Genomic DNA, 16,396 nt, shown 5'->3' with positions numbered 1-16,396 from the left:
CGCCCAAATCCGAGCTAATCGGCGAGGAGCTCTGTTCCTATGCGGTTCGACGGTTTGGTCTCTACGTCGACTCTCTCTTTTGGTCATAACTTAGCTGCAAATACATTCCCAGCTGTATTTGACAATGTGGAAGATAGGTCAGAACCTCGTCTATCAGATTCCATAGCAAACTCAAATTGGACCATTTATGCAGTTGAGTTATTAACTAAATAAAAAGTTGATGAAGAAAAATCGATCAAGTCACTTACACCCCTTGCATTCTGAGCCCCTCAAATATGTTAAATAAAATAAATAGGTCGAATAAATGATACTCTGATTATTTTTCGTTGAAAGGGTAAAAGATAAGCTTCATTGTGGCATACAACATTCTAGCGCAAAACTTCAGTATAAAATGTGTTATACTTCAGTAAAAAAATTAATTCAAAATTGACCAACTAGCCTCGCCTTACCCTACAGTATCATACACAATAAGACAATGGATTCTAAATACTACGAAATTCGAACATTCTTGAAAAATTATTTATGCTGGATTCGTCATGTGGAACACGATACAACATTTACTCGTCGGAAACGTCTTTTGAAAGCGATTCGCCCAAATCCGAGCTAATCGGCGAGGAGCTCTGTTCCGATGCGGTTCGGCGAAAGCCAATATATCCCATTAGTGAGTAAACACTCTGTCTTCGCTCTTGTCATTCCTGTACTAAGTGAGAAATGAAACATTGTCTATCCTTGACACTGTGATTTCTTAATGTAGCAATATTTACTACAGTTTCAATTTACCTTCGGAAATAGCACTTCTTCGCCTATCTCCATCTCCTTCCACCAGCTCGATGGGGTACCATTTCCAGAAGTAGTAATTAAATTGCAGTAATTTCTTGCTGCTGTTGGCGTTTTTATAGTTCTCAACAGAAGTGGATTTACACAAAAGTGCATCTCCGAACATCTGAGAACTGTATTTTCCCGTTGGTTGGCTGTGTTTAGCCAGATCCCGGACAAAACTTGTGACAAACAGATGGCTTCCACTTTTCAATCGGCTTTTGCTTGGGAGCGTGACACAACACATGCTTAAAAAATAGAGGCTAAAACAATTTCAACTACTGTGCTTTGACAGTTAGGAGTGAGAGGGAAGTGAAATACTGTGATTAATTTGTTTGCAGGTGTTCAAAACTTTGCAACATAACTATAGATGTTGCACTGAGGTCGACGTCTGAGCTGCCTTATATTCTAAAAACGCAATTATCCGGTCAAATGTACTTGTCTTTGAAGCGTGCTGTTAATAGGCTGAAAATTCATTTGGAAGGAAAATTCATGAGAGGTTCATAAAAGTCTCCTTCATACTAATGACCTACATCCTCGGCCACCACCAAGGTTTGTTCTCGTTTGAAACATGCCAACATGAAAGGCATCCGCTGCTGTGCAATGTTGCATTAGTGCAGTGTGTTATTGTTTCCCGTATATCACAGAGAAGGAGCTCGTTTCGCTCATTTTACATTTGGAAAACGTAGTCGAAGCAAAAACTCCCCTATGTTTCACTCCAAACTTTCGAGCGCCAAACGTAAACAAGAGATAGTTATCTCTTCCTGATGTGCTGTGCTCTGGCGCTTTTGCTTGATTATTTAATGTTTCCTATTTATGGTGAATAGTTTATTCCGGTTTATGCTAATTTCGCCTTCCGGGTCACGAAAACTCAGCCCTTTTGCATCGAGCACTTTGAGCGCTGCATAACTGATTCGAACTTTCTTCTTTCGAACTTCTTTTATAGGTCACGCTTCTCCACTAGTATCACATTTATTTTTACTCACACTTTTTCTAGAATCGGTTGTTTCGAAATTTCTGACGAATTTGATTTGCATGTGTGGAAACAAAAATAATGGAATTTAAGCAAATTTGCTACAATGTTTGGGCATCGGCAACGAGATGAAGATCCATGTTCCAGTCATTTATGACGATGGGATTTTTTGAAGTATTTTGGAGATTTCGTTTAGCGACATACACAGTTACATGATCTCGGTGACCAGATGTGGGAGCTATTTCGCGGTATTATCGACTCACTGAACTGTCCGTGGTATGAATTCATCAAAACTGTAGGTGCCGCACAGCCACAGTTTCACCATCTTGTTGAAAAAGAATACCACCAAAATCGTTTTCATCAAATTTTGTAAAGAAAATTCAGTGAACATTCTACAGTAACACTTGCTATTCACGGTAACTGTGCATCTCTCGACATTTTTGAAAAAGTACAGCTCGATGATACCATCATACAAAAATGCACATAAGACCGTGAGTTTCTGTGGATATAAAGATGATTCATGAATCACTCCTGAGTTGGATGCACAAATCACATGAATTATCAGTTGATGTGCATAGATATCAAAGAATCAAATCAAACTCAAACCTCGTTCTAACTTATATTCCTAATTCTATACTGTGTACAACTTGCTACAGCATATAACATCTAACAGTAAATTCGAGCCACATTTCCAATATAACCTCCCATTCCCCTCCCCGTTGATGGGCATGCTTATGACAAGCGCACAATATTGAAGCCTGAAATCGAATAAGCTTGACAAACTCCCGGGGCATGGGCGTGTGTTCCACTCGGTGAATATTTGAATTCTTGTGAGCATTAATCTAAAACAAAAAAAAAACTCTTCATACAAGCTAACATCGTAGAAAAGCTGCTTTTGCTCCCCCGCGAGAATACAACAACACGGATTGGTTCGGGCCTCGGAACAAGGTCCCCCTGGCGGGTGGCGAGTGAAAGGTCTGTGGGGCGCGCGATGCTTATGTTTGTACCCCTGCCTAGAGACAGAGAGTGATAGCAGCGATGCAGGAGGGTGCCGTAAACAGTGCTAATTCTATTTGCGTTCAAATACCGTAAACTTGGAGCACCGACTCGACTCGCACTGCTGTTCCGCCCTCGTGTTTGCGTGGCTGGGAAGAGGAAAGTTGGCTGCGATGGTGGAGCAAGGAGAAAGGATTTCCTCTATGTGCTGTAATGTTCATTTCCAAGCTTTATGGAGTTTTTAGCTCCACGACAGAGAGATGAAGATTAAAACAAGAATGGCACTTTTTATAGCGAATAGATCCTCAGTTGAGTCCCCGCGGGACGCTGGCGCCAGAAGAATCATTTTATTTCGTACGAGAAGATTTTACTTACACGAATTAAATTCTTCGAAGTATTAAAAGCTTTGAAGTTCGTTCTCTGGGTTGGCTCGGTTGTGCAATTAGGAATGAGCATTATGCTTGTTTTTGGTTTTTTTGCATGTTACAATTTGAAGTTTTATGGTTTTAAAAAAATGGGGGTTGAAATTCGTTATTAATAATGGTAAGTTTGTATTATCTTATGGATATCTTGCTTCACTTTGTTCACTTCTAACGTTCAGATAGTATGGTATACAGGGAGCAGTTTGCCCGATCAAACACTAATCTAAGGACACATAAACTAAGGACATCATTTGGGTCAAATAAAACAAAGAGATGTGGTCGGGATTTATCGAGAGCAGAGATAATATTTGTCAATGTTGAACTTCTTTCCTTATGTGTCAGTTCCTAAATAGCTATATGGATTGGAATGAATGTTAGTCTATTTTCCAAGAGCATATCTGTATATCTATTGACGAATTTCATGCCAACTTGATTGGCCATTGGCAGCAACATCTCAGATTGAAATGTTGTGGGTGTAAAGACATAGGTCATTTAAGCACTACTTTTATCTCATTCTTACACTACTTTTTGAAGAGGGCCAAAGTTTTTTTTTTTGCAAAAAATATAGCTCAAAAGATATAACATCTATGGAATTTTGTTAAAAGGTTGAAATGTAGGAAATTTAAATTTATTATTAAATAGAATTTTCATCGGAAATACAATTTTTTTAAATTACACTGAAAAAAAACAAAAAATTGTTTTTCATTTTTCTCAAATATGTTTTTTTTTGAAATTTTCAAAAATGTTATATGAATAGCCCTTACAATTTCCAATAATTCACCCATACATCACCAAGATGGGCACTATTACAGGGAAAAAGTTTCTAAACTGAAAAAAGTTTGCAGAACATGTAAATCACGATAATTAACGCATAAAAATGCTACAAATTAAACATTAAGAGGGGACCCCGATCTGGAATTTTTTTTCGAATTTTTTTTTTTTGCATTTTCAGGAAGCTTATGCCCTCAGAAATTTTGTTTTAAAAGGATTTTTCGATATTTTATTTCGTTGGAAAGTTACAGTCACAAGTATGAGGTCATCTCAAGGGACATAACATAGTATTGCTGTAAGAATTTTGAAACGCGTTTCTCTCGAAACCATATTTGGTATCATTATCTTAGGATCTACTCGACCAATTTGGCTGATTTTTTTTTATCAGCATGGAAAATGAATTATTTAAAGTAGTGGTAGCCAGATATAGGCATGACGCGGGCCGAATCAGGTTTTTCATCGTAGCCGCGGGCCGCAATGATTTTTTTTTCAAATTATTGTTTATGATAAAATGTAAAATATACAGATTTAACATTTTTTGCTATGACTCACTCCAGCTTTTAAATTAGAAACTATTCTGTTTTATAATATGAAGACTTATAATATGATCACTTTGGTTTGGATGATTAAATCGGGTGTTCTTTCAGTCATTAAAGAAATTATTACAATATTTATTAATTTATTTTAATATAGAAAATGCTAATATACAAACGTACTCCAATGCCGTTTCGATTTTACCTAGACAACTTTTTTGAGCCAGTTGATTGGACTTTACGCGAAGCGAGTTTTGATTTCATTGATTTGGTTTCGATTTCACTTGTTTCATAACGAACAATTCAAGTTCTCACAAATATTCACACAAATGAATCCAAATAAAGAAGCAATAACTGGAACTCGCGCTACTGGAACAAATTTAGAGAAGAAATCCAAAAGACCATGGTTATTAAATTTGTTACGCAGTTCTAAATCACACTGCATTTCAATGAGTTACATCTACATTTTTAAAAGGGCATATTCTTTCTTGATGAATTGAATGGAATAGAAAAAGTTTCGAGAAATCTTTCTTGTACTCTTGTACCCAAATCTGTGAGAAAAATCAGCCTTCATCGACTGGGATGCGTCAACGTAATTCCTAGTTCACGAGATCTTCTTCTGTAGGGGCATTGAACTTGTCTTGAACTCTGCGTCCACGTTTTCATGACAAGCTTGGAACTCACTTTGATTCAATGTGGAGCTCCATCAGCAACTGCACCGGGACTTTTTTCCAACAATGTATCGAATTTCCGCTGAACTTTACGCGGTGCCTTGAAGATATCAATGCCTTTTGTCGTTTCTTTCTTAGGAAAAGGCAAATCAAACAATGTTATTTGATTGTATCAGAAATATCTGTATCATCATCCATCACCACTGAATAAAATACAATGTCAGCAGATCCTTCTTTCAAATTTCAAATCAGATCTTCTGCGTAATCGTTTGAGTCGCTGCCTTCATACACTCCTTCGTAAACTTCGATGCCACACCTTTGATCGAGCAACATTTTTTCCGCTACAATGTAGCTTACTTCTATGTACAACACGCTCGCTAACTACTTAATTGTTCTTTATTTATTTTTTCCGTAAAACATAATTGTGAGGTCAATGTAATGGGGGCGAAGTCCCCATCTAACGAGGCTGAGGAACTGAGGCGGTCCGGGCCGGGCAAAATATGTGAATGATATATTTTAAAGCAAAAATTAACCGGCCAAACGTAATGCACCAGGCAAACGTATGCCCTCAGACGCACCTAACGCTCGCTCGGATTTAACTAAAGGATTGTTTCCTATGTTGCAAACAAACCGGGCAATCGGTAAAACACAGGTTTTCTGACGAAAGGCCGCCGCTTCAGACAGCTGGTCGGAGTTCGACTCAGATTGCCTCACCTGACGAGGTTCTAACGACTCTACAATGAATAATTCCAATGGTACGGTGTGTGCCTTCGGGCCAATTTGGTCTCTTATCCTCGATAGATGGGGACTTCGCCCCTGTTACGTTGACGTTACGTTGATAAATTTTATTACGAAAAAATAAATACATGATAAAAAATGCACTCCCAATATGTAAATACCAACATTGACAAAAATTACTGCAGTTACCCCTTAATGTGAGTGTGAGAAGAACAGCACGAAATGCGTAATAAAGTTCCTTGAGTATTAACAGAAACTACTGTCAGACGATTGAATTAGCATAGAAAAAATGGGAATAAAAACATAAAATCATCAACTTGGATACACATCGTTAACAAGAATTATTCACAAAGATATTTCTATTCAGTTCTCTGAAGAAATTTTGAACTATATTTATGCATCTCTCAAATGAAAAAAAATCCATCATTTTTCAAATGATATGCAACATCTTCAAATATACCTCAAACAATAACCAAAACATCCGAATAATTCACTTTATCCTAACATCCGAAAAAAAATCACGAAAATTCATTATTTTTCGACCTTACTGACAGGGGTTTTCTATTAATAGTAATTTTTCAAAGAAAACACGAAAAAGTTGTTGTCGGAAAAACTCTTTCTCTGTAAAAGTGCTCATATTCCGATGTATGGGTGACTTATTGAAAATTTCTTATAGAAATTTAGAAAATTTTATTAATTATTAAAAAAGTTAATTAATTTTCGAAATATTGTTTTTTAACTTGTTTGATACTATTAGTTAGTTATATTAGTTTTGTTTAACCCATTTTAGGCCAAGTGTTCGAAAAATCGAACAGCACCTTTGATCGTTTTTCATGTCTTTGGACAGGATCCATATGGTAATGTTTTTGCACCAAAAGATAGCTTAATTTATTAGCTACCACTAATATCGATTTCATTCAATTTTGAATAGCTTTATTGGATAATAAATTCGATTTAAAGAAAATATGTTTGGAAGGTGTTTTCAATTTCAATTAAAAACCCCAATAAAATACAAAAATACGTGAAGTTTTCTACAGTATTGCTTTGATAAAAGAACATACATTGTGATATAGAGCGAAAATCATTCGATTGAGCCGCATACAGGAAAATAACAGCCGGGGAAATTGAGTGTTCGAAAAATCGAACGTTGGCCATAACGAACATCTTTTTTTCTGCTGAATCAACATCAACACGTCTAACCTTCGCTGCGCATTTTGATTTGTTTACTTTAGAAGACGGAAGGTTTTTTTCATTTATTCTTGTATTTTCAGTTGTGAATGTTTGCAAATATCGATTAATTTAGCAAATATTATTGAAAATCTGTATGATTTTTTGTCCGTAACAACCTTAGGTGATGGCAGCCCGTAGAATTTCTTTTGTGGGGGAGCTGGAGGAAATGCTCAGTACGTATAGCGAGGATTCTAATGAGATTGTTTGTGTGAATATTCTTCCGCCGGACCGAATAATAACCTCCCAACCCTCTATGCCATTGTTTTTTAGCAGTACTCTGGTACTTTGCAGGTTTTGGAAAATGTTTGATTTTTTCGGGAAATGGATAATTGGAGACACTAGTTTTTAAGTATTGACATTTCTCCAAAGTTAACAATAAAAATAACAGCATATGCTTTCGTTTGAAAGAATAATAAGTTAATATTAATAAGTTACATGAAATAAGAAATGCCACATCTCACCTTAGGTGGATTAATTTGGATTTATAGTTATAGACCTCCATTCTCCTGTTCTTGTTCTTCCGGGAATCCAAAATTGATGCATTTATGAATACCGTATATTTGCTAATTGAAGTGACTTTTAGTGCGCAGTATGTTTGTACTTGCAAAAAAAGGGCGGGTTTCGGCCAATGTTCGATTTTTCGAACAGTAATTTCCCGGAAAATGGAAGATGGGAAAAAAATAATTCTTGAACATTGAAGTTCCTTTAGCGTTAATAATCGAAAATACAACAATGGCTTTCGTCAAAAAAATAATTATTACAGCTTGGTCGTTAATGGGTTAAGAAAGTTAAGAGATTTTTTTTTCAAAATAAAAAAAAACATGGTTTTGAGAAAAATGAATTTTAATTTTAGAAATATTTGTTTTAAACTTGTTTGATATTATTAGTTAGTTATATTAGTTTTCCAAAGAAAGTTTTCTTCTTAAGTTTCTTTTCTTAAGAAAAACTAATTAACTAACTAATAATATCAATCAAGTTAAAAGAAAATATTTCGAAAATTAAAATTCATTTTTCTCAAAAATATGTTTATTTTTGAAAAAAAAATTTCTTAAGTTTCTTAAAGAAAACTAATATTACTAACTAATAATATCAAACTAGTTGAAAAAAAATATTTCGAAAATTAAAATCCATTTTTCTTAAGAAATACTAATATAACTAACTAATAATATCAAACAAGTTAAAAAAATTATTTTGAAAATTAAAATTCATTTTGCTCAAAAATATGTTTTTTTTTTATTTTGAAAATAAATATTTGTATAACGCTTACAATTTCGAACAAGTCACCCATACATCGGAAGATGGGTACTTTTTCAGGGAAAACGTTTGTCCAACAACATGTTTTTTTATACTATTAAAAAAATAAAATAATTGAGTACTTTGAGGCGGGATTTTGGGATACTTTCGAAGATCAAAAAATCAAAACTTTGAGCGCTTTGAGGCACCCCTAAATCATTTCTGCTCGAGCTGAAATTTTGCATAGCTCATTTATTTGGGCCAATAAACAAAGTGCACATGGTCGGTTCTTTAAATTCGATCATGATTTTTATTCTATACATTCATTGCCGCCCTAATGCTCATACACATTAGCGTTCAGTACCGATGATAAACTTTTGTGTTTGTTATTTCGTTCCAGCTCAAAACCAGAGTGGTTGAGAATGGGAGCAACTACGAACACGTAAGTTCTTTATTGCGAAGTTCAACTTCAACTTCGACAACGAAATTGCTTCGGGAGGGCGACGTAATAGATACCAGACTTTCTGCTGATATAATAAAGTACTCTCAATTCTGAAGGCTGAGTCGAGTGTCAAGATAATTTTTTTTCCATCTTTAAGCAGCGTATTCGCTATTTAGTCCACGCGCGAATGTTGCAAAAGTCATCTCAGCTACTGTTGGAGTGTTTTGGTGGATCGTAGGACGACTTATATAGCAATTAAAGAAAGGGTAGCTTTCTGTGAAGGTATCTACATTCATTCTGAGCACTGCATTGCATCGGAGATTACTGAAGATTTTGGGGCAGAGTCACGGGTGTAACTAAAGGGTGTGTCACATCAAATTGCATCACGGAAAAAACGCTGTGGAAATTCGCCCAGTAGACCGATCCTTTTGAAAATTTTAGACAGTAAAATAAAAACTATTAAACAACTTTTGGCATTTCCTTTTTATTCATACTTCGAGCCCAAGCCCGTATGCTGGCACCTTCCTCTTTACCCCGTCCATAAGGTTCTGTACAACGTCAGGTTGTAGTTTTTTTTTAACAGAAATCCATTTTCTCTTGAAGTCCGCCTCCGATTTGACAACATTTGGGTTCTTCCGGAGGGCCTGCTTCATAATCGCCCAATATTTCTCTATTGGGCGAAGCTCCGACGCGTTGGGCGGGTTCATTTCCTTTGGCACGAAGATGACCCCGTTGGCTTCGTACCACTCCAACACGTCCTTTGAATAGTGGCACGAAGCGAGATCCGGCCAGAAGATGGTCGGGCCCTCGTGCTGCTTCAATAGTGGTAGTAGGCGTTTCTGTAGGCACTCGTTAAGGTAAACCTGCCCGTTTACCGTGCCGGTGATCACGAAGGGGGCGCTTCGCTTTCCGCAAGAGCAGATCGCTTGCCACACCATGTACTTTTTGGCAAACTTGGATAGTTTCTGCTTGCGAATCTCCTCCGGAACGCTGAATTTGTCCTCTGCGGAGAAGAACAACATGCCCGGCAGCTGACGAAAGTCCGCTTTGACGTAGGTTTCGTCGTCCATTACCAGGCAATGCTGCTTCGTCAGCATTTCGGTGCACAGCTTCCGGGCTCGCGTCTTGCCCACCATGTTTTGCCTTTCGTCGCGGTTAGGTGCCTTCTGAACCTTGTATGTACGCAGGCCCTCCCGCTGCTTGGTCCGCTGGACGAATGAACTTGACAAATTCAGCTTATTGGCGACATCCCGGACCGAACTTCTCGGATCACGTCTAACTACGCTTAACTACGCGCTTGTGATCTTTTTCACTGACGGAGCATCCATTTTTGCCGTTCTTCACCTTCCGGCCGATGATTAGGTTCTAGAAGTATCGTTTTAGTACTCTGCTGACCGTGGATTGGACGATTCCCAGCATCTTACCGATGTCCCGATGTGACAACTCCGTATTCTCGAAATGAGTGCGCAGGATTAATTCACGACGCTCTTTTTCGTTCGACGACATTTTTTCAAACAGAAAGAATTTGTTTATTTTGTTAAATGACAGACCTAGCGCCCCGCTACATCGAACTTTCATCCACACATTCGCAAGTAACCTCACTTCGTCTAAAGCCAAGCGTATCGCCGGCGAGCTGGAAGTATTTTTGAATGAGCACAACAAAATATTGAATTGAAGTATTTCACACTTCACACTTGCTTGGTTTACAAAATGACAATCACATTATTGTCATCAACTCTGATAAAACATCTGCTGGAGAGCACGTGTCTAGATTCGATGCGCTAGCGTTACTAAAATCATAGAAAGTGTCTGCACAATGCCACAGAAGAATCATGAGCTCATGATTCTATGAAGCAAAAATGTAAAATGGATATTCGGGAGGAATAAACACACTTCTAAACCAAAACTTGTTAATGGAAATTGATTCTACATATCAAAAATGTGTTCGATGTGAAAGAGCAACACATTCTCTGTAATTGGGGAAAAAAATCTTGAACGAAAATTGTGTCTGACGATGGTTTTATGTTATGGATAAAGTTTTAATGGAAATGCATGTAATTTTATAGACAAAAAAGTTAAGTTAGGGTCAGGAATATGTCTTCTATGTATTTGAACGACAACGAGTGATCGTGAAATTCGATAGAGTTTCAAACCAATCAGATTCCGGAATATGAATAACTGGTCGATACTGTTACCACAAACATGGTGTATGGTCCATGCGGTAATTCGAAACCTTTATCACCTTGCATGGTAGATGGAATATATACAAATCATTTTCCTAGAGATTTCTACGCTTGATGGTTAAATCCCTGGTCTGTCAAGAATCTAACATGGCTTACCGATGGCTCGCCTTCGTCTCATTCATACCGAACGAAACGATCCTATTGGTGGAATCCGAACAAATGAAGCGTAGAAAATTCCCTCAAAACGTGCGGTCCTTAATATGTTTAAATACATTAGTTATGTTTTATTTAAATCCCAAAATATTCTCTAGAAATAATTAATATGGCAGAACAACGTTTGCCGGGCCAGCTAGTATTGAATATAAATCTAAATATAGCAGTTAACTTTTCGATCAATTCTTAGCCACAAATTTCCTTCGTATCAATCATAATCCCACTTCAGCCCATTTGTGGGTCACACAGGCAATTAGTGTGATGGATTACACTTCGAGAAATCCCACATCTTACATTGTTTTGCTTCATGATGAAAGAAGCTTTGGTTTCCCATGAGATAAGCTTTCATTCGTTATGCCTGAAGGTTATCTTCTTCTACAAGAATTCTTCGAGGTGAGCTCTGGCAAATACAAAATTATTTTAATCTATATTTCGAAGATAAACTACTCTGCACAACGTGTTCCACCCCCACCGCCACATCCATCTATTGAGATGACCTATCCCAGACTTTGTATCTCTTGCTCCAGGGGAAACGAATAACAGGGTCCCTGAGAGGATCGTAGCTAATAGTAAGTTGTGCTTCTGGTCGTTCCGTTCCGATGCACTTTGAAACGAGAGCAAATGGTGTCTAACGGATTACAATGATGCCGTGAGTTGATGCCAGACGTTTATGGAACTTTTGCTGTTCATTTGGCCCCCGCCCCTGAGATCACTAAGCTATTCGGAAGGAATGTTGAACGGGCGAAAGAGCATTTCGCAGCTATGTTAAGCTTTTTGGAAGGTGGGTTCAGTTCAAAGCGCCACGTGTCTTCATTGAACCTTAAGTAATGTTATCTCGTAGTCCTTTGCATCCGCTGATCGGATGGAGGCAGCCTATTATGTTGCCGGAACGGTAATCTTTTGCGAATCCGGAAAAGCTTTATCAGAACTTCTGACTAATCCCGGTTGTTGAGAAGCGACCCACATTCGTTCTTGGGATCCAACACACCGATCCGCTAAGTAGGTGAGGGAAAAAAAGTTTAATATTTAGTTGGAGGTCATTTGTATGTTTTTTGTTCACTCAGAAGGTAATTGTGACATTGGCTCAATAGTTTACCGGATTAACGGGTGGCAACTAAAATTTTGAATTTTTTTCTCAAGTTGTCAGAAATAGACAAACATACTTGAAGAAGATTTGATGTATTGAATTTAAAGACACATCGTCCATTGTTGAAAAAAAAAGTGAACATATAAAAACGGATTGAAATCGACCGTTCGGCGATGCTTGCGTTCGATGTCGTTATAAAGGCCGTGCAACTTTGTGAATAGATCTCTTGATTCTACCAATCAACTGTTTGCAATTCGTAGTTCTCCAGTTATTTTTGTACAGCAAGGAGCTCAAAATCCCGAAGAAGTTTTATATCGGGCGACACTGAAGCAGATTTGTCGGGTTGCGGTTTTTGCGCACAAATGGGATCGAATGGGTATTCAGAAACGATTGTGTTTTTTTTTGGCATAATGCGATGACACTTTATCCGGCCAAAACACGTTCTTTATCCGGCCAAAACACATCTGCATAGTGTTTTCGTTGAAACGGGACCAACATTTTCTTCGAATATTTGTACAGGTACACATCTTGATTGATCGCCAAACCAGAGGGTTTAGAAATACCTCTCACGGAAATGGCAATGTACAGCATCACTTTCTGTTCAAAGTTATATTATACTAGCTGACCCGGCAAACTTCGTCCCGCCCAAAATTTATTTTTCATCCACGTTTTCTTACTAAACCCACGTTCATGGGTCCAATTGCAGAACTGTTCATTGATTGATCTTCTAATCTATCCTTCAAAATTATTTTCTACTATAAAATTCCAGTACTTCTACCAAAACTCGACAGTCAGATTATTTTCAGACACAATTCTCGTGCAAGATTTTCCATCCACTTGCAAATACAGTCACCTCTCCCTTACTCGATGTTCTGTATCTCGGTATTTTCTCTAACTCGATGAATTTCATGGCACCTTTGATTTTACAAACATTCTTCGCTCCATAACTCGATACCACCCTAACTCGATGCCTCCCTTACTCGATGGGTTTTGATTAATTTTTCCATGGATTTTCACCTCCCTAACTCGGTTGATGTTCTCGTACATGTTTTTGTGCGTTATTAACTGCAATTTCAATTGCTCTTGAAAGTGAAGACGAAGTGTTCGTGTCATCAAGGAATTTTTTTTCAAGTATGGAAAATCAAGAAAAAAGTACGGTATCAACTCTATTCAAGCTAAAGAAAAAATGGAATCGGAAGGGAAAATTGAATCCAGACAAAAAGCATATAAGGTTGGTCGGAATCGAAAAGCTGGTCTTATAAAGCCAGAGAGTATAATTTACTTCTCTGGCTTTACTTGCTGTAATGCCTGGATGGCATTAATGCTTTTTTGAGAAATGGATCATGCAACTTGACGGAAAATATTCTAAAGAAAATGAAAAAGTATTAATTCTGGAATTATGTGTAATGGTAAAAGCTGAGGAAAACGCTGAAAATAGTAGTCCTATCGAGTTGGAGAATATTCGGAATTACACCTTCGAACGTGATATCAAACCTGACGAATATGTCCGAAATATTGAAATCAACTAAAAATGTACCTGAGAAACTATTTGTACATTTCTTTGTGATTGAACAGTTCCTGCGTGATCGTTACAATTTAGTTTGAATTACATACTTAATCAATGTTTTCTTTGTTAACCTAGTTCCTTATACAGGTCGGTTTATTTACGGATTATATACAATTTTGAGCTCGATTAAATACAGTTTAAAAAAAAGTTTTTTTTTTCTAATTCAAATATGTCTTATTTCAGGAAAAAAATGTAATCTTTCAACGTTAAAGTGGAATTTTACTGGCTTTTATAAGTACAGTAGGTTGAAAATCGCGATTTTTGAAGATTTCGCTCGAATTTTCACCAGGAATTGTTTATATCGATATTGCAGCAAAATTGAGAGAGATAGATGTTGGGTATCAAAGAACAAATTGTAGAGTGGTTAAGGAACTTTAACTTGATTGATAGAAATAATCAAGTTTAGTATGGATTTTTGGGATAAAATTAATGATTACACATTAAAAATTGCTTGCTTTCAAATTTTCCACTTATTATCAAAATCCACTAATTTGAATGTTCCACTACTATATCCTGTACTAAATTTTCTCATCTTTCAGATGAAAGCAGCAGAATTGACTTACGTTGCGTAGTTTCCAATGTAGAACCAGTTTGAGACAACAGAGTCCGTAACAGGAAAAAAGTTTTATAACTCTGTCATTGTTGAAATTCGAACATATGCGTAGAAGGATTTTTTTTTCGTAAAATGGAACCGCCTATCACCTCCTGAGAGATTCTGGAAAAAAAATCATGTGAGAATAATGTTTTCTGACTTTAAGGAGATGAATCAAAAATTCAAATTCATACCATAATTGAGACACTTAACTTAATATAATATATTTGCAATTTATGACAAAAAAAATATGAAAAAAATATTCTGTGTCTCGATACCTCCCTAACTCGATGGTCCCCTTGGATATTGACTGTAATATGTTTCTCCGTTACATGGAACAAATGTTTGATACAGAAAATATGATAGAATGAAGACAGCTCTAAATCGCACAATTCCTTTCTCGAGTTTTGCTCTTATCAACACATTCGGCGATCCATTTTTATTTATATGGATAGAAGACAATATAGGAGTGCGTTTTATCACATTAAAATCCATTTCCCCTTTCGAACGAAGATCAATTTCGCTACCGCAAATATCAAATGAACTGACAACGCTAGTCAATATGTAATTGTAGAACACATTTGTGTTTTATTTGTATGGCAGCCCCCATGCCCGTTTCGTGCCCCCTAAAACCTCCATATGCCAAATATGGCTCAATTTGATTGATTAGTTCTCGAGATATGCAGAAATTTGTGTTTCATTTGTATGGGAGCCCCCTTTCAGAGAGGGGGGAAGAGTGTCTAGCTACCGAACTTTTCTGACTATTTTGTTTTTATACAATAAATATTTTCGGGAGCGGGGACCGACACTGATATTATGTGAATGCTTTTGATTCGGACTGAATGGAAAGTTTAGAAAGAACAATTCGGGGCTCGTTAAACTCGTGGCCTTAGGAAAGCAACAAAAACCAACCTTTGGGCCGCCAGTACTTAGGCCACGCCGCTAGCCAGTATACTACTCAAAAATACATTATTAGTTTTGATGTGATTGAGTGCCATCAATAAATGTATTCTATTGTTTGCTTTCTATTGCACGTACGAGACGATGTTGAATCGTTCATTTCAATGTCTCACTGATGCTACTTTAGCACCCAAGAGAGTTTGTTATAAACTAAACATTGAAATGCGGTCCCCATCCAGGAAATGAATACATGTTTCACATAACCGTTTCATGTGCATCAATGTTGATTTGTAACAAACTAACACAGTTCCCTCCAAACATTTCACAGAAAAAAGGAAAAACAAATAATGGCAATAAGTAGCATGCCAAAAGCACGTCTCATACATTCTTGCCATTGCGTCATAATATACGAGACACTGGTGAAATGTGTGCGATACGTGTTGCTAACTGCACGCAGGCAACAGACTGCCTTTTGGAAACTGAAACTGGTATCCGGCCCAGAACTCGATGATGTTATGGAATTCAAATAGTCACATCCTCGTTCACATGTTGCCACGGGAAAATGGACTCTCGTGTGCTCTTGGAATAAGATTCTCCACTAATAAGTCGGCAGCGTTGAGGTAGGGTTCCACTGAGGTCCTTGGTTTTCGGATGGAAGGCTACACTTTAAGAAACGTTAATGATGAAGAGGTGTTAGATTGTCGTGTCGTGTTGCCTAAAAGATTCTTTACTGTAATCCCGGTTTCATTTAACGTTAGTAGTTGTGAAATGTTTCGAAGCCATATCCATCGATTACTATGCCCACAGAATGATTTGATAACAAGACACTGCTGTAATCAGTCGATTGTATTTGCACCGTGGAATGCAAAGGTATACTTCATCTCTAATAGTTGCATTTAATTTTCAAAGCTCCGCCAACAGTGTGGGTACGATAACGATAATGTTTAGAATGTTGCATGTTGCATCATCGCTTCCTTATAACTCGAAACTGTTTCAACAATTACCGCGCAAACAGTGAGCCCGGAAACG

At 37.3% G+C, this 16,396-nt stretch overlaps 1 protein-coding gene across 2 annotated transcripts in view; it reads right to left on the bottom strand.

Moving 5' to 3' along the window:
- Positions 1 to 16,396, bottom strand: part of LOC129779844 (60S ribosomal protein L30) — a 269,784-nt gene that overhangs the window by 147,468 nt on the left and 105,920 nt on the right. The window lies entirely within an intron of this gene.

Source organism: Toxorhynchites rutilus, chromosome 3 (assembly GCF_029784135.1).
Source record: "Toxorhynchites rutilus septentrionalis strain SRP chromosome 3, ASM2978413v1, whole genome shotgun sequence".
Taxonomy (NCBI): Eukaryota; Metazoa; Arthropoda; class Insecta; order Diptera; family Culicidae; genus Toxorhynchites; species Toxorhynchites rutilus.
Note: the sequence above shows the minus strand (reverse complement) of the source record. Positions and strands in the feature narration are given on the sequence as shown.